We start from the raw sequence: 20,638 nt of genomic DNA on the forward strand, positions 1-20,638 counted from the left end.
TGATTTTAGGGTGGTAACATGGTTTGTGAGGTTTTATGGCTTTTCAATGTCATTTTGACCTTCAATTCAAAAAGTTGTGAAATTGTGTCTCGAGGGTCAACTTTGTTAAAACGGCATTTTTTTTCAAAAATTTGATATTGCCATTGAGCTTGGAGCATCAAATTTGATAGGTTAGCATAGTATATTTGTGTTTAAGAGATTCCAGATGAATCTCGAGGGGTCCATGGAAGCTTGGAATTAAAGTCTCAGCTGGTGCACTCGCTTTCGCGAACCAGAAGCTACGAATATGACTGATTGGGTAGATGTGAGTATTTCATATACGACATCTCAGTCGTAATCACAATATCTGCATCTACGAAGAACATGTCACAAACATGATACCTTCCATCAAGCTAGGTACCACTTACGCGACAGGATGCCTAAACTATATATATACCTTATTTTTGCCATTTTCCCCATTTTTAAGACATGGAGCTTAGGGTTTTGTGATTCTGATAAATTTCTTCAACTTTTAAGCTTGAGTAAGCTCCTAAACATCTATTTCATTAGTTTTATCATTTAATTATTGAGTTAACGTAAATTAAAAAGTAGAAATTAGAGATTTTGGCTCAAAAGGCCTAAAAATTGACCTTCTTTGATTTAAATCCTGATTTTAACTCACTTTTACTTGGGTTAGTTTTTAATCTTATAATTATCACTTTTCTTTTAATTTCACCTTCAAAATAACTTTAATTCTCGAATTTAAAGTAGATTTTTTAGGCTTCTATTGATAAAGTTTGAAAATGGTTTTTCTTTGATTTGGACCTTATTTTTAACTTATTTTTTCTTGGGTTTTTAGCTGTAGACTCCTCAAATTACGAGGAATATTTTTTTGAAGTAAAATTATGATTTTGCCCTTCTTTTTCAAAACTCATTTTAGGGGTCTGTTTTGACCCCAACTCTGTAATAGGCAATTTGGATATCATTTTTTTCCTTTTGACACATTGATTCTAAATTTATATGATTTAGTTGATTCTAAGTCCATTCTATAGGAGTAAGTCTTTTGATTGAAGGCTTACAGATTGGTTTTCGGCATTCAAGGTAGGTTATTGCTTAACTTTCTTTAGACAGAGTTGGGTAGTTAATGTTGTTATAAAAGCATGTTAAGGGTGTGGGAACTAATCACAAAAAATGTCTACAATTATTGTGTTGTGCAGGTGTGGGGGCCTATATATTATTATATTTGGCTGTTTTGGAACATTATTTACTATGTGTGATAGTGTGTGGTCCTATAAGATATTATTGCTCGTGTATATGTGAAATTAATTGTGTCTTGTTTAATGAAAAAGGCTAATGTGGTATCAATGGTGTATTTAATTGTATTTTACTCCCTTGACGTGTGACTTATGTTGGAATTCAGGGATGGTTTGAAATATTTAGTGGATTATTGCCTCACCTACTTAGTATATTGATTGGATATAGAAATGCTCATTCTGATTGATTATGAGCATTACATGCTCCTATTATATACATTCATGAAATATTGATACCACCAAGGAAATACTAGAAATATTGGGAACATTGGCATTTCCTAATAGAAAATGTGAAATTTTAAACCCTCTACTAAAGGATGTGCCAGAGAGGAGTTATGGATATTGTATTAGATTTTGGTTTTATATGGATTGGCGAACCCCTATGGGTTCTACATCAAAAATATTTAGCTCTGTAGGTGATATGAAGATTATGCGAAAACCTTGGGCATCATCATCATCATTATTATTACTTTCATTATCATCATTATTATTATTACTATCATAGTCATCTCCATGGCATTTGTATTTACTTTGTACATATCTGTGGTATTTTATTTTCCTTGATGTGATACGTATCTATGTGTATTTCTTCCTTAGCATTTGTATGTGTGATACTTGTCTTTCTTTCTCTTATTTTCTATGATGCATATAAATATTATAGGACTGTTAGTGGAGATAGTGCGGGATACCATTGTCGGCATTTTCTGATTGTTGGTGGCGTGCCCTTAGTTTGTATTTTGAATGATTTATTTTCTACTTTGCTTAGTCGTCCTATAATACCTACTGAGTACAAGTGGACCATACCTACTGAGTACAAGTGGACCATACTCTCCCGACTGTACCCATTTAGCATAGATCCAAGTTTGAGTGCACTTCACGGTGGTTGACTTTAGGCGACACTTTGGAGTTATTTAAGGTAGCAGTCAAATTCTTGCTTCTAGAGTCTACTACTACTTTCTTTATTTAGACTGTACTTATTTTGCAGTCAGAGATAGAGTTATTTTTGTTGTGGTTATCTTATGTATTTTGGATCTCGAGTTGTATTAGTTAGTTATTACACCTTGACATCGAGTTTTAGTATTATGGTATCATATCTTTGGTTATGTTCTTCTGATTTTATTTTATTATGTCATTTGTCTTTGTTCTAAAAGCCTTACTTTGGGTTATTGTTGTTATTTTCCCTTCTTGTATTAGTTTGTGTGATAGGCTTACTTGTCAAGGCTTGGTGTGACAAGTGTTATCATGACCCTTGGTTTTTAGGTCATGACATGGACCCTAGTTTGATTTAGCTCAGAACTAAATCACCTAGTTAATCGCTAAAGAGGTATCTGTTGAGATAACCAGGGCCTCTAAAGTGACCAATGGGCCACTAAAATGTCCTGCCAAAGCACCACAAAGGTCAGTTTAGCAGCCACACCAGTTTTATTGCACTAGTTGTAGAGATTTAGAAAAAACAAAGTCTTCTCAAACTCTTTGGGATTCATCCAGAATATCGATAATGCAAATGAACTGTGTTACGTTATTAAATTTGACACTCTAGATTCAATAGCGGTATCTAATTTTCAAAAATACATCATTTTCACAAATAACCCCTGAGATCAAATTTCATAACTTTTCAAATTGAGGGTCAAAATGAGAAACAAAATTTGTAAAACCACACCAACCATATTATGAACTTGACATTGAAATTTTGGATTTGTTGGTACAGTCTTTTTTGCCATCCAATGCACAGAATAATAAATGTTGATCGAAGTCAACTATAAAGCTTTTTTAACCACCAAAAATCACAAACTAACACAAATAACACTGAAAAGCATTGATAATTGTGCCAATCATCCCCACACCACTAAAATACCATAAATCAACCACGAAAAGCAGTAAAATAGTTAAATCACACAAAAATTAATAATTCACAAAAATCACCACAAATCAGCTCATTACAAGTGGGGGTTGGAGTAGGTGCTATCATGACCTGAGAAATTAGGTCATGACAACTTGGTATTAGAGCCTAGGTTTTATCAAAATTTCTAGACAAGGGTGTAACACCCTAGATTTTTGGCCCTAGAAAAGGTTTGGAGTTTTGAATTCATTGCCCTGACTACGACTGTCCCTATGAGCAATAGGGTGTCTTGATAGATCATAGGACCCAAATTATAGGGTTTACAGTGAGTTTTGCTTGAGTTAGTATCCTGGTGATAACTTGAGGTAGCGAGTCATAAAGACTCCCTACGAGTCTTATAGCCCTCTTCTATAGCCAAACCAATATAAGGCCCAAAGGGTTCTGCCTTGAGTATGACTGGACTCAACGAGTAGTAATGACTCCATAAGAGTTGTAAGGTGCCAATTATAAGGTGACTAGTGTGTACCCAAAATTTTTGGTCTTGATTATGACTCGAACCCTATGAGTTATAGTGAGTCCTTATGAGTCGTATAGTGACCTGTAGTCACTGGCGACAATTTTTCAACTTTTAACTTAAGGGCATTTTGAACATTTCCCCTTTTCCCTAAACATAACCCATGATTTTAAAAATTTATTGGGACCCCATTCCCATTTATAACACACCAAAATAACTTCTCTCTCCCCATAAATTCCCTCAAGCAAGAGCATTAAGGTTTTCTTATGGTTTATTGTCTAAAGCTTCCAAGGGAAAATTCTCTCAAAAATTGTGATTCTTTCAGGCATATACCTCTTTCCCCAAAACTTTTTTTGTTATCAACATTTGCTTAAGTGGTTACTCATGTATTTTAACTGTTGGTTTTTGGATATGGGTTAAGGGTTTTGAAATATTGTTGTTTATTTAGTGTTTTATGTTTACATATACATTATTTATGTTTTAAATGATTGTTTTGAAACCAATTTGATGCATGGCTTTTTGAATTGAATGGGGTATCTGGTCTTCCCTATGTTTTATAAATTAATGAATCGAAGCTTGCAAGAACCTCAACCAATCTTGTGAAATTGGCTTTGAACTTGGGAATTTGTTTATTGAAAGGTATTTTAAAACCTTGCACAGTATAAAAGAGTAATTTAACTTTAATTGACTTTTAACTAGGGCTTGATGGCCATGGATTGAATTTGAATTGAAAACTTCAGAGTCCTATTGGTCGAGGAGTTAGAGTCCCACTTGGCTAGATGATTGGTTCCTACTTGAGACTTTGGATTTTTTCTTTCTAGTTGGGTTAGATTTCCACTTGGATACATGGTTTTTTTCCTATGTGGAACTTTAAGGTCTCATTAGCTAATTAGGTTAGAGTCCCATTGGAAAAGTAGAATATGCTTCCAAGCTACAGCCTGTATGCGGTTACCACTTGATAATTCCTTAATGAATGACTCTTTGTTTAATGATTGATAATTTGTGAAAAGTATTTAAATTGGGTTTTAATAAGGTTTGTGTAGCTATTCCATCAAAGTGGAGGTACCAAGGAGCCAATAATGGAAAATGCAGCTGCCGATGCGGGGGTCTAAATAACCTAGTGGTTCGAGTCCTCCATATTATATGACTGAGTGCTTAAGTCACTCTTGATATATGCTAGGAGGTTTGAGTCCCCTATAGTGCATATACATATATGATTATTCTCTTGTTCGTGCAGCCACATACACTTGGGCCTTTTCAGCTAAGGGAGATCTGGACCCATATAGCCTGTTGGTGTATTATTATGATGGTTATGCTACATAGTCTAGGTTAATGATTTTAAAGTGTATGCTAAACCTCCTACCCTATTCTGGTATTCGATATGTAGATTTGTATATGCATGTGATCATGTGCATTGGATTGTTGATGGACTTTAAATTTTTAATCATAGCATTATTTACCCCTTACACTTGAGTTACATGCTAGTGCTCGATCTACTAACTATCTTCGGATGCTATATCCCACATGATGCAGGATTTAAAGGCAATCCTATTTTCTTATGTAGTGTTAGGTAGATTGGTTTAGTTCGTCGATCATTTACAATAAAGTAAAGAACTTTTATTCTCTAAAAGACTTGATCATTCCACTAATTTCCTTCCATGAATTAGAATTAAAAACCTTACATTAACACTATCATTGTCAGAGTTGAGGGCATGTCCCGACATAGGTTATTTTGACGGTATAGAGGCTTTGTGTATTACTGTGGATGGTTTTGGTTATTGACTTTCATAGAATTTTGAATCACTATTTACATTATATTGTTATATGTTTGGAACTTATCCATTGTTATATATTTGTACTAGTTTCGGTCTATAGAGTCTAAGGTCTTAAATCTCCTCTAATATCCATTTTTTATGTTTCAGATCATGCCTCCCCAAAGATCTGACGTACATGGAAACTCTTTTGTCCCATATGAGGACAATGTCTACAGATCTCATTCTACTTATAGAGTTCAGACTCAGTCTAGGGCTCTAACTTCTAATTGTACTACCTCACGGGGGGTTCTATCCGTCCCTATCAATCCTCCTTAGGCCTCTTAGGCTGAAGGAGATATGCCCTACCACCTTAAGGAGACATTTTTAATGTTGGGTTTTGATGCTCTATTAATTTGTGACTCAGTTGGTGACCTCTCAGTTTCTTCTGTCTGAACATGAGGGTGTTGTTGATCTTTCTACTGAGGCCACTAGACCCGGCTAGTTCATGAGGCTTAAACCTTTGATTTTTACTAGTTCTAAGGTTAAAGAGGATCCTTAAGGTTTCATTGATAAAATGGAAAAGATTTTTTAAGTAATGTATGCTTCTAAATCGAAAGGTATGGAGTTTGTTGTATATCAGCTAAAGGATGTGGCATATTAGAGGTATAAGGAGTAGGGTCAATCGAGAGGTGATGGTGCTAAAGTAGCCTTGTGGGATGATTTTTTTGGTATCTTCCTTGACTATTTCTTTCCTCGGGAGTTGATGGAAGCAATGGAGGAGGAGTTTGTGAATTTGAGGTAGGGCAGGATGACTATTAAGGAGTATGCCTTGAAGTTTCACCAGTTCTCGCATTATGCTCATGAGTTAGTGTCTTTCATAAGAGTGAGTATAAGAAAGTTTGCTTTTGGGTTGTCCCATAACTTGGTGTTAGAATGTAAGGCTGCCTTGTTGAACAAGGACATAGATATTGGTGTACATGAAACAAGTGTAGGATGAGAAGAAAAAGCAGGTAGAAGTTGGGTAAAAGTAGAGTAAGATGTTTTGGTATTTAGAATGGGGTAAAGGTTGGAAAAATAGTGGTGGTGATAGAGGGCAGTGGTCTAAGAAAAAGACTTGGGTAAATTTTGGCTCTAATTTTACGGCTAGGACTCTATATCCTAAGTCATTTGGTGATATCCAATTCTAGAACAGTAATGGTCCCAGGGCATAGGGTGTCTAGTCTCAGGCAAGTAGAGCTCAATCAACCCCATCTTATCCCCCTTGTTATTTTTGTGGGCAGGTGCATCATAAATTTAGTGAGGAGAGGAGAAATAAGTTCTTTAAGTATGGTTAATTAGGCCATATATAGTAGGATTAGGGTTGCTACTAGGGATAATAAGGCCTCAGTTACTGATTCTTCAGTTCCTGTACCAAAGGGTGCTACCTCTGGCTCCGGCACTGGTCGAAATTGCCTTTATGCTCTTGAAACTTGCCAAGAATCTGAGGCATCTTTGGATTTTGTCACTGGTATATTATAACTCTTTTCCTGTGATGTGTATTTTTTGCTTGGTCTGGGGTCTACTCTTTCTTATGTGACCCCATATATAGTTGTTCTTTTTAGCTTTAGTCATGCGTATTTTAGACCCCTTTTCTGTGTCCATCCTGATGGGTGATTCTATGATTTACAAAAGGGTTTATAGGGGTTGTGTGATATCTATCTATGGTAAGGATACCTTGGTAGATTTGATAGAATAAGATATGGTCGATTTTGACGTTATCATAGGGATGGATTGGCTCTATTCGTGTTATGACTCTCTAGATTGCCGAACCCTAAGGGTCAGTTTGTAATTCCCCAATGAGCTAGTGATTGAGTAGGAAGGTAGTTCCCTACTGCCTAAGGGAAGGTTTAATTCGTATCTTAGATCCTGGAGGTTGATCTTCAAGGGGTGTCTATACCATTTAGTACATGTTAAAGATTCTAGTTCTGAGATCCTTCATTCAAATTTATCCCCATGGTCTGTGAGTTTCCCAAAGTGTTCCCTAATGAAATTTTTGGTGTTCCTCCTAATAGGCAAATTGATTTTGGGATTAATCTTTTTTCGAACACTCATCCTATTTTTATCCCTCCCTATAGAATGGCTCTGAATAAGTTGAAAGTACTTAAGGAGCAGTTGAAAGATCTCCTTGATATGGGTTTTATTCATTTTAGTGTTTCCCTATGGTGTGCTCCTGTATTTTTCATGCGTAAGTAGGATGGATCTTTTTGAATGTGTATAGACTGCTGCCAGTTAAATAAGGTGACGATGAAAAAATATCCTCTTTCTAGGATTGATGACCTATTTGACTAACTTCAGGGTGCTAAGTACTTCTCTAAGGTCGATCTTCGGTTGAGATACCATCAGCTAAAAATTAAGGAGATGGATATACCTAAGACTGCTTTTCGCACCCGATATAGCCATTATGAGTCTTGGTCATGTCTTTTTTGTTGACTAATGCCCTGAAGACATTTATGTATCTTATGAACTAAATTTTCCATTGGTTTTTGGACTTATTTATCATTGTGTTTATTGATAACATCCTGGTATATACTGAGAGCAAGTCAGATCATGCCAATCACCTCCGTGTAGTGTTGCAGACCCTTAAAGAGTAGCAATTGTATGCTAAATTATCTAAGTGTGAATTCTAGTTGAATATAGTGACCTATCTGGGTCATGTTGTGTCCAGTGAGGGGATCATAGTGTTTTAATAGAAAATTAAGGCAGTTAAAAAATAGCCTAGACCCAAGACTCCAACTGGCATTTGGAGCTTCTTGGGCTTGACTGGTTAATATGAGGTTTTTGAAGAGTTTCTCTTCTATTGTTGCTTCATTAACTAGATTGACTAAGAAGAAAGTGAAGGTCCTGCGGTCTGATGCTTGGAAAGGTAGTTTTGAGAAGTTTAAAGATAAATTGACTTCTGCTCTGGTTTTGACTCGACCCAAGGGTACTGATGGCTTTATTGTTTATTTTGATGCATCCCAGGTGGTACTAGGTTACGTGTTGATGTAGCATGGTAAGCTTGTGGCCTATATTTCTAGACAACTAAAAGTTCATGAAAAGAATTACCCAACACACGACTTAGAATTATTTGTTATGGTTTTTGCTTTGAAGATTTGGTGCCATTATTTGTATGAGGTTCATATTGACATCTATTCAGCTCATAATATCTTGGAATATTTATTTACCCCGAATGAGTTGAATCTCAGTCAAAGAAGGTGGCTTGAGTTTCTCAAAGACTATGACATGAGTCTCCATTATGATCCAGGTAAAGCTTACGTAGTTGCTGATGATCTTAGCAAGTTATCAATAAAATCTTATCTCATATGAAAGAGGATAAGAGAGAGTTGGTGAAGGATATTCACAGGTTGACTAATCTTAGGGTTCATCTCTTAGACTCTGAGGATAGAGGTGTAATAGTGATAGAGGTGGTGACGCCATCTTTTGGTGTTGAGGTGAAAGGGAAGTAGGTTTTAGATCCCATCTTGATGCAAATTAAGGGTGAGGTGAGCCAGCAAAAAGTGTTGGTTTTTAAGTTTGGTGGTGATGGTATCTTAAGATACCAAGGTAAGTTGTGTGCTCTCAATATTGATGGGCTGCAAGAGAGGATCTTGGCTAAGGCTCATGAGTTGAGGTACACTATTCATCATGGTTCGATTAAGATGTACCATGATTTGAAAGAGATCTATTGGTGGAATAATATGAAGAGGAATATGGCAAATTTTGTGGCCAAGTGTATGGTTTGTCAACAAGTGAAGGTAGAGAACTTGAGGCATGGTAGGTTGTCTAAAGATATTGAGTTTCCTATGTGGAAATAGGAAGTGATTAATAAGAATTTCATTACCAGTCTTTTGCGGTCTTGCCATCATTTTGATTTTACTTGGGTAATTGTGGATAGGATGACCAAGTCATCTCATTTCCTACCATTGAATACTAACTATTTGACAATGTATTATGATAAGCTCTTCATTCAGGAGATAGTGAAGTTGGATGGTGCTTCAATTTTCACCATATCTGATCGAGGTACTCAGTTATTACCTCACTTTTGTCGTTCTTTCCAAAGAGGTTTGGGACCTAAGGTTACCTTAGCACTGATTTCCACCCTTAGATGGATGGACAAGTAGAGAGAACTATTCATACTTTTTAGGATATGCTAAGGTCTTGTGTGCTTGACTTGGGTGGTGATTGAGTTGATCATTTGCCTCTCATAGAGTTTGTGTATAATAGTAGCTACCACTCTAGTATTGGGATGGCTCTCTTCGAGGCTCTTTATAGTAGGAGGTGTAGGTCCTGTTGAGTGGTTTGAGGTTAGTGAGAATAGGTTGTATGGTCCTGACTTGGTTTGTCAAGCCATAGAGAAGGTAAAGATGATTCAGGACAATCTTAAGACTTCCCAGAGTCTCTAAAGGTCCTATGCAAATATAAAGCAAAGGTACTTAGAGTTTGATGTGGATGATTTGGTGTTCTTGAAAGTACCTCCCAAGAAGGGCATGATGCAGTTCTGAATGAAGGGAAAGCTTAGTTCCCATTATGTTGGTCTATATCGTATTTTGAGGCAGGTGGGAAGTGTATCTTATGAGTTATATTTGCCTACGAGTTTGGGTTCCATTCATCCAGTCATTCATGTTTTAATATTAATGAAGTATGTGGATGAACCTTCCTTGGTAATTCCTTTGGAGAGCGTTGGAGTTTTAAATTTCTTGTCTTATGAGAAAGTCCCAATTAAGATTTTAGATCGGAAAGTCCATCGGCTACAAAAAAAAAAAGATGTGGCTTCAATAAAGGTTCTTTGGAAGAATCATAAAGATGAAGAATCTACTTGGGAAGATGAAGAAAACATAAAGTCCAAATACCCATTCTTATTTCCCATTTAGGATAATCGTGCTTAACGTATGTGATAATCTTAACATCTTTATTTTATGACTTTATTAATGGAAATTATGATTTCCATGGCATTTTTGTTTTTTGTCTTTGTTAAAGGTAAGTGTAGGTGTGTTTCTGTGTCAAATCATGCCAAAGAACTCCTTGATCTATCATTCGAGGATGAATGATCCTAAGGGGGAAAATGTAACACCCCAAATTTTTGGTCCTAGAAAAGCTTTGGAATTTTAAACTCACTACCCTGACTAGGACTCCCCCGATGAGTCGTAGGGTGTCTTGACGGGTCATAGGACCTAAATTGTAAGGTGTCTAATGAGTTTTACCTAAGTTTCTACCCTGGTGATGACTTGGGTAGCGAGTGATAAAGACTCCCTACGAGTTGTATAGACCCCTTACGTAGCCAAACCAGTATAATGCCTAAAGTGTTTTGCCTTAGGTACGACTAGACTCAACGAATCATAATGAATCCATACAAGTCGTAAGGTGCCAATCGTAAGGTGAACAATGTGTACCCAATATTTTCTGTCTCGATTATGACTCAGACCCTACGAGTCATAGTGAATGCTTACGAGTTGTATAGTGACCTGCAGTAACTGGCGACAATTTTTAAGCTTTTAACTTAAGGGCACTTTGGACATTTCCTTTTTCCCCTAAACATAACCCACGACTTTAAAACTTTATTGGGACCCCATTCATATCCATAACACACCAAAATAACTTCTCTCTTCCCATAAATTCCTTCAAGCAAGAATGTTAGGGTTTTCACAAGGTTGATTATCTAAAGCTTCCAAAGGCAAATTCCATTCAAAATTGTAATCCTTTCAAGCATGTACCTCTTTCCACAAAACTTATTTTGTTAAAAGCATGTGATTAAGCGGTTAATCATGTGGTTTAACTATTATTTGTGGATATTGGTTTAGGGTTTTGAATGATTGTTATTTATGTGATGTTTCATGTTTAGATATGCATTGTTTATTTTTTAAATGGTGGTTTTGAAACAAATTTTATGCATAAATGTGTGAATGGAATGGGGAATGTGGCCTTCCTCATGTTTTCTGAGTTAATGAATTAAAGATTGCAATAATCTGAACCCAATCTAGTGAAATTGGCTTTGAACATAGAAATTTGATTATTGAAAGGTATTTTAAAACCTTGCATAGTATAAAAGTGTAATGGAATTTGAATTGACTTTCAAAGAGGGCTTGATGGCCATGGATTGAATTTGAATTGAAAGCTTTGGAGTCCTATTGGCCGAGGGGTTAAAGTCCCACTTGGCTAGAGGATTGGTTCCTACTGGGGACTTTATATTCTTGTTGGCTAGTTGGGTTAGAGTCCCACTTTGCTACATGGTTTGGTTCCTACATGGAAATTTGGGGTTGTGTAATTGGGTCAGTGTCCTATTGTTAAAGTGATTAGCTTGGCAAAGTGACATGTGCTTTCAAGTTACAGTTGGTGTGACAATACCTCTTGATAATACCTTAACGAATAGCTCCTTGTTTGATGATTGGGAATGTGTAAAAAGTGTTTTAATTGGGATTTAATGAGGGTCTTGTAGCTATTCTGTGAAAGTGGAGGTCCCAAAGGGACAATACTGGAAATTGCAGTTGTCGACGTGAGGGTGTAAATGACCGGGTAGTTCAAGTCCCCCATGTTATATGACTGAGTGCTTAAGTCACTCTTGATGTATGCCAGGAGGTTCGATTCTCCCATATTACATATGCATATATGTTTATTCTCTAATTTGTGTGGCCACATGTACTGGGGCCCTTTTAGCTAGGGGAGAGCTGGACCCTTATGGCCCGTGTGTGCCTTATTATGATAGTTATGCTACATAGTTAAGGATAATGATTAAGCCATGTGCCCTATCCCGATATTTGATATATTGATATGTATATGCATGTGATCGTGCACACTGGATTATTGATGAATTTTGAATTGTTGATCATGGCATTATTTTACCCCTTATCCCTGAGTTACACGATAGTGCTCAACCCACTAACCATTTTTGGATGCTATATCCCCATGCGATGCAGGGTCAAAAGGCAATCCTGCTTTTTCTGTGTAATGTTAGGTGGATCGGTTCGGTTCGTCGGTCGTTTATGGTGTAGTGGTGAGCTTCCGTTCTCTAGAAGACTTGATCATTCATAGTTACCTTCCATGATTTAGAATTAAAGACTTCACATTAATGTTATCATTTTTATTATCATTGTCAGAAGCGGGGGCATGTCCTGACGTAGGTTGTTTTAATGGCATAGAGGCTTTGTGCATTACTGTTGACAGTTTTGGTTGTTGACCTTCAAGACTTTTGAGTCACTATTTACTCTATCTTATTATATGTTTGGAACTCATCTGTTGTCATGTGCTTGTGTGTGTTTTGTATGGTTAGGAAAAGAGGGTGGTCCTCGATTCTCAGCGGACTTAGGATGTCTGTCATCACCAGGCCCTAGTTAAGGTTGTAACAACGGTCCAAGCTTAGTAGAGTATTGTGGATCCATATAGATACGTTTGTATCCTATCTTTGGGAGGCTACAAAACTTTTTTAGGAAAATCTCATCTTTTTGGTTCACTTCTTTGCATTGTGTCTGCATTGGTTTCTAATTCCTTATTTGTTTCACTCTTTCATAGATGGATTAGATGTGGGTGCATCAAGTGGGGATCAAAACCACAATCCAAATATTAGAGCTCTAGTTAGAGTTAAAGGTCGACCTCGAGGACGTGATGAGTCCAAAGATGCAACTTGGATTCAAGATCAACCTAGAGAGCCATTTTCAGATCCTATTATTTCTCTTAAACCTGAGGTAACTTCAAAAATTCAGCCGCCATAACAGCAGGTAGGCCAGGTGGCAGTCTGGGCTCCACCCAAATTTATATTATCTTTACTTCTTTATGATGCATTGGTTTAGTTATTGGGATTAGTTGGTAGTCCATCAATCGATCGAGATCATCCAGTAACATAGTATTGATTTATGGGTGCAGCCTGCAGCTATGGCCTCAGAGTAAAGGTTTTGTCAAAATTGGTAGTTTCACAACTGATATAAGACCAACTAGTTATGTTTGTGGAGGAGCAGGGAATGCTGGGCCAATTTTTGAGATAGACTCCACCCAGATTTATCGAGACTCCAAGAGAGGATGCTTATGAATTTATCACTAGTTATGAGGACATTTTACATAATTTGGGGTTGGCTGAGTTCATGGAGTGGATTTTGTTACTTATCAGCTAGACACAACAACAAGAATGTGGTAGAAAGGTTATCTTAATTTCGATCTAGTTAGATATCTATATATGACTTGGACTCAGTAATCCAAGGCTTTTAAGGGAAGTATATACCTCGTAGAATGCGCGAGCACCAGAGAGATGATTTTTTTGCCTTAAGAAATTGTTCTATCTCGGTATCTGAGTATGATGCTAGATGTTATGAGTTAACACCACTATGATTCTTCTTAAAGAGTATGGCCGTATTTGATACTTTGTTAGGGGTTTGAGTCTATCACTTTGCAGAGCTACTCAGAGTTTGGTGAATTTAAGAAAGCCTTTTTTTTGATATTACTGAGCATGTTTACTCTACTAAGGAGATGGATTATGAGGCCCCAAGGAGCAATTATAAAAGACCACATTATCAGGGCAGTTACAGTAGGAGCAACATCAACTCATAGTTCAGAGGCCGAGGATCTAGGGTTAGGTAAGCTTAGCATCAGGGTCAGCCTAGCAAGACCATTTAGATAGCTCTTTAGATATCGCATGGGGTTTAGCCCAATTATAGTGGTTCTAGTGCTCAGCCACAAAGGGGTGTTTAGTCAGGTCCATCGATCTGAGGTAGTCATTCTCGATCAGCCAGACCTTTTAGATAAAGTAGAGCACCAGGGGAATATTATGATTTAGGGTTGTTAGTCACTTTGCTCTAGAGTGTCCTCAGCGTGGGATGATTAAGTCTTTAATTTAGACTTTACAACCAATCAGATAGTGCTGCCACCATCTAGGAGTGGTATGTAGGGCCACAATGGTGGTCCCTAGGGTTTGAGAGGTGGTTCGCATTTGTATTTGTCTTCAAAGTTGTTATATGTTCCTTTGCATATAGCTGCCTCCTATGTGATTCCTTAAAAGTGGATCGGGTATATAAATCATGTTTGGTGGCTGTTTATGAGTATGATACTCAGGTTGATCTCATTGTACAGATATGGTAGAGTTTGACATGATTTTGGGCATGGACTAGTTATCCTTATACCATACGGTCTTGGATTGCTTTGCTAAGACCTGTTACCTTAGAGATGCCTGGCATACCCTGGTTGTATGGTAGGGTTCTTTAAACCTCTCATTAAGTCACTTGAATTCCTTTAGACACATAACATCAAAATTGAATTTCAATTCCTTCTGGAGAAACTTGCACAATGGGTCTGTAGTTTTAGAGAATTTCTTGATGAACCTCCAATAAAATCTAGCATATCCTAAAAATCTATGATTATCCTTCACAAAATTGGTAGGGGAAATTTTTCAAACACCTTGATCTTTGCCCTATCAACCTCAATCCCCTTCCCAGAGATCTTGTATCCAACCACAATACCTTTTTTCAACATAAAGTAATATTTTTTCCTATTCAGTACCATGTTATTCTTCTCGCATCTTTTCAATACATCACCCGAATAATCCAAGCATACCTCAAATGAATACTCATGGCTGAAAAATCATTCATAAACACCTCAATAGTTTACTTCACCATATCAGAGAATTTAGACATCATACACTACTGAAATTAGACAACGCATTGCAACACATTGCATAATCCAAATGACATCTACTAAAATGAAAAGGTATCATATGGACAAGTGAAAGTGATCTTTTCTTGCTTTTCAAGAGAAATCAAAATTTGGTTATACTTCTGAATAACCATCAAAAAAATAATGCCATCCTCTACCCACAAGATGGTCTAATATTCAATTCATAAAAGGTATCATAAACATATCTTTTTAAGTCCACTCATTCCTCATTCTATAATCCATACACAATGTCCAGTGTATGATTAGCCTCATCCAAATAACCTTATTCTTATCATTTGGAACCATATTGATCCAACCTTTTTTTTCACATGTTGTACTGGGCTCACCCATTTACTATATGAGATGGGGTAAACCATATCTACATCCAGCCACTTAATGTTCTCCTTCTCCACTACCTCTTACATTGGTGGATTCAACCTATTTTGATGCTTAGTACTTAAAATAAAATTAGGCTCGAGCTATATTTTATGAGCGGAAATATCAGGAATAATTTTGATGATATCAGCATTGGACCAACCAATCGAACAATCAACCCAATTTGCTAATATAATAACAATTTAAGAGTATTTAGCTCCTAACAAAGCATATCTAAGGTGTGATGGAAGAGTCTTAAGCTCCAAAATTGAAGGCTAATCAATAGAAGGCTTGGCCGGTAGATTGCCTAATTTGTCAAATCAAGATCTAACGTTCTTGGTGCATGAACATAATATTCCACATTGGCAAATAATTATATCATCTCTTTGTACTCATCATTAGCATCCCAATCAAAATTCATGACAATTATGGTAAGAGTCTCAACAAAAAGTGGCTCCTCAATAAATACCTCAGATACTGCCTCATCAATCACATTAATGATAAAAATAACTCTCATGGCATTTGGCTGGTTCCTCAACTATCAAACAGTAAAAACCAACTCTTTATTAGTCATTTAAATTTTAATTCACCACTTTATTTGTCAGCAATTTCCCTTTCGATAGTTAACAATGGCTGCCGTAACATTATAGGACCTCAAAATTAACCTCGCGATCTAATAAGACAAAATTAGAAAAAATATAAAGGTCTAAACCTTCACCAAAATAATATATAGAATGTTGATTGAGAGTTTCACAGTGTGATCTACCATAAGTAGCCGCATATTAGTTGGTTTAGGAGATTCCATACCTAACTATTTGAACACAACAAATGGCATAAGATTAATTCTTTCACCTAGATCACGCATTAGCTTTGCAAAATTAAACTCCCCAAAAGTGCACAGAATAGTAAAATCCTCAGGATCCATCTTTTCTCTACATAAGAGAATGGGAATATATTGCACTACAATAGTGCAAAATATTAGTTAACTCAAAACTAATAGTCCTCTTTATCGTCACTAGATCCTTCATGAAGTTTGCATAACCAGACATCTGCTTAAGTGGCTCTACAAATGGGAAACTCATAGAGAATTGTTTAAACATGGATATGAGCTTATGGAATTTTCCAGCGTCCACATTTTTTTCAAGCACTATGGGAAAAGGGTGAAGGCCTTGAAATATGAGTAAATATTTTGGACCTCCTTTCCTTCCCTCTTTAATGCTAGCCTCTTTTCCATTATCTAGAGACTTTCTAGGTTTCTCTTGTTTTTCATCAATAGCTACTTGCTCTTTTTCATCATTCACCATCATTTTCTCAATACTATCTTCAACAATGACTTCATCACTATCATCCATAAAAACCAATTCAGACCACTTATTCCACTACTTTGCTTCAAGTGGTGACTACCATACAACAACTTAAATATGGCACTGTGTTACTTGGTAAAGTACCAATCTTCCTTGGATTAAATGTCCATTTGTTAATTAAGTTTCTTGATGATGGAGGAGTAAGATTCAACAACTTAGGACATCTTAGAAAATTTTCCATGAAGCTCATTAATCCTAGAATCGATTGACTCCAACTGTTTAGCATCTTAGCCATCATGTCTTCAAATCACACATCTCTTGAATCCCCTTGATCATGACCCTATGAAGGAACATAGAGACCGTTGCTATCCTTATTAAAACCATTATTGTTGCTCTATTTTTCTTGATATCTACAATAAATTTTATATCTATACTTAATTGATCATAATAATTATCATTATAGTAGTTGCAATCTTGATTTCCTTAAACTTAGTGTAAAGAGTCTAGGTTAGACCCTTGGTCATTGGCCTGAGAGCCCCCATCTGATTGTTTACATAGCTAGCTTCCTCATCAGAATCAAAATCACTATTATCAAGCCTTAGAGCTCTACTCGAGATCCAACCACAATCATTTCTAGAGTTGACTCCCATCAACTTCTTTGTAACCATGTCTATTTGAGTTTTCATATGAGCTATATTCTGATCATACTTTCCTTCTTTAAGTATTTATCAGATGACATTCTCATTGAAAAAGAACATATATGGACCTCATATTCTCTAGTATGCCATGCTCTGTTGGCCTTTGTTAACTACTTTAAATTCTTGTTGAACCTTAACCAATCCCTGTGAAAAGCTTCATCAAGCAGTTTCCTAAAGTTATTTATCTCATATCTAGGATGTATCATTCTAAAAAATAGGAAAAATCTCATAAGAAAATTAGCCATCATCTCCTTCCAATCTCGTAGTGTTACTTCACTAGATAGTAAAAAAGGAAACAACCTTAACCCGATTGTATTTTGATTCACTCCTATCAACTTATACGCCAAATAGGTTCCCACAAAATTAATCAAAATGATATTTTAGATCTTCTTTTACAACACCTCTAATTAAGCCTTTCAAATTCAACAACTGCATCATAGTACCTTGATATCAAATTTAATAATTGGGGATACAACAAGAGAGATAATGTAACTTGTAGCACCCATTCCATCAAAATTAAAATCCACATCATTATGAAAATCATCATATGAAATGATTATTCTTTGGTTGTGTCCAATGGGGCTTTTATTTATTAGAGAACTAGAAATATCTACAACTGTTGCTATATTTTCTTGATAAGAACAAGTTTCTTCCTCTATAACCTTTCTTTCTGCTACAGCCTAATAGGATGCCTCTACCTTTTCAAGTTCTTGAGCATTTATTTTTCTATTCAATTTTTCAAGTTCATGATTAATGGCAAGCAAGGAATTGTCTTGACTTTGGGTATTTGGCATAAACTAACATGTACCCTAATAGAAAAAAAAACAAAAAAAAAAAGAAATAAGGGATACTAGTCAAATAAACATAAAATTGAAGTATTCCTAAATCATATTCCTTGGCAACAATGCAAAAATTTAATATCGCCCAAATTACCAATTACAATGGAGTATAAAGCAGTCATTGAATCAAATATATAACCCGATAAGGTTGGGTTGATCCCAAATGAAATTTTGCTAGAATCTAGGTTAGTGTGATTATTTGAACTATTAATCACTTATTTTTTAAGAGGGGTTGTGGTAACAAGTAACAGTTTATAAATATTAAAGTAAACAAGTAATAGATTATCAATTTATGGTTTGTAATAATCAAAGAGAATACATGCATGGACCTTGTTCAAGAATCACTAATTACTTTAAACTACTGTAACAACCCGAGACTACCCCCTAGTCGTTACACGGTGCTTTTGATCTCGAGAGACCACAAGCTAACCAATGAACTGGTACCTGCTGTGAGCACTTAATAATATAATCATGAATGCAGAAGAATAACTGAAATGCCATAAGGTTTTAATAATGAAATAACTACTGAATTATGAATCTAATAAAAATACTGAAATCTAAATAGTCTGAATAGCTAACTGTAGTGTCTGAAAAGCCTCTAAAAAGAATACTGTGAGTTGATGGGACTGGCCCCAACTAACTCTACTAACTACTGAGGTAAATACGTGAAGTAATATAATCTATCCTCGGATGATGAGGACTTACCATTGCTACTATAATGCTAATAATCTGAGAATCTAGGTGCGATGCAGGAATTGAGCATCAACACCTATGATATGAGACATCATAGCGAAAAGAAAAGATATGCGATCGGTAATTTGAATGTACTGGTATGCTAAATGAGGTAGACTAATATGCATGTTCTCATGAATAGGAATAATAATAATTAACTGGACATACATGTAAAGCATGGAGTATTGAATAAAGAGCATGGAATCTGTAGATACTAAAAATGCATAAAAATCTATAAATACTGTGGATGCATGACCAAGAATATAATATGAACTGAGTAAAATCTATAAACTGATATAGTAAGATAACTGAAATCTTTATGCTTTATTCAAACAACACTAACACTGAATAACTGGGCTGGGACTAGAACTAAGACTATATCTTAGACTGTGGGAGGTATCATCTAACCGACATTCCACAATTTGAGCTAATCAGGGTCCAGCCTATAACCCCAGTGAGAAGGATGTTAATGCCGTGCAACGGGTTCTAACATTGGTTGTGTGGATCCACTAAACAAATATAATGTCCAAAGGACTAAGGGTGTCAAGCCTGAACTGATAGGTGACCCTTGTGAGATAGTCAAGCCTAATCTAACGAGTGACTACTCATATCCTATGTTGGCTGCATTGTTCTGGAGTATAGGGACTAATACTAATAACTCTGCCTATCTGACAAAGAAGCCGCTATCCCTACACTTGCTCGGTGCTAATTCCTACTACCAACTGAAAGACACTGAGATACTAGACTGTTCTGAGTTGAATAACTGATATCTGACTATTCTGATAATGCTCATAATATAATCTGAAGACTATTTTGTAATGTACTGATGTTAGACTAAATAAACAGCTATGGTTTTTAGGTATTCAATACCCCCAGGACGCAAAACAACAATACTGAAAAGACACTAAAGCTTGAAGGCCAAAATATGAAGGCTCTTATTAAATAAATCACTCTTGTAGGTATTTTATCAAACACTTGTACTTCGTAGTTTAGTCAATTCACGAGAATAGTATAAAACTTAAAATAATAACATGAGTTCAACATTTATAACACTAAATCATGATCTAATTCAAAAAATGATAAAGTTAAAACATGGGGTATCTGATAACAACGATAATTCCATTAAAGTATGGTATAAAATCAATATTGGTGGAAGTTCATGGATATTCATAGTTTTAAATCACAATTTAATATCATAAATCTTGAAAAGATGATAGATTTGTAATTATAATGGATACTTGGACTCCTTGGATGAAAATAATCCATGGATAAACATCTAACATACCTGGGATGATAATTTGGAAGGATTGATGGAGATTTCTTGAGATTTGATCTTGATTCTTAAGAGCTAGGGTTTCTTGTTCTTGAAAGAGGGGATTTTTAATTTGAGAGAGAGTGAATAATGATGAGTATTTAGGTCAATTAGGGGTTAAATTGTGTGTTTAGGGCGAGTTTAGGGCTTAGGAAAAAGACCCAAATACCCTTAAATGAATTTAAAAACACAAGCTGGAAACTGACATCCCAATTTTTGGCCTTGGCGTGATGTGCCACTATCGCACCAAGCCACTGGAAAAGAGACAACTGGGACTTGGATAAATGCTGTGATGCACCACCATCGCGGTAAGACTGTGGATGCCAATTT

Source organism: Capsicum annuum, chromosome 7 (genome assembly GCF_002878395.1).
Source record: "Capsicum annuum cultivar UCD-10X-F1 chromosome 7, UCD10Xv1.1, whole genome shotgun sequence".
NCBI classification, from domain to species: Eukaryota; Viridiplantae; Streptophyta; class Magnoliopsida; order Solanales; family Solanaceae; genus Capsicum; species Capsicum annuum.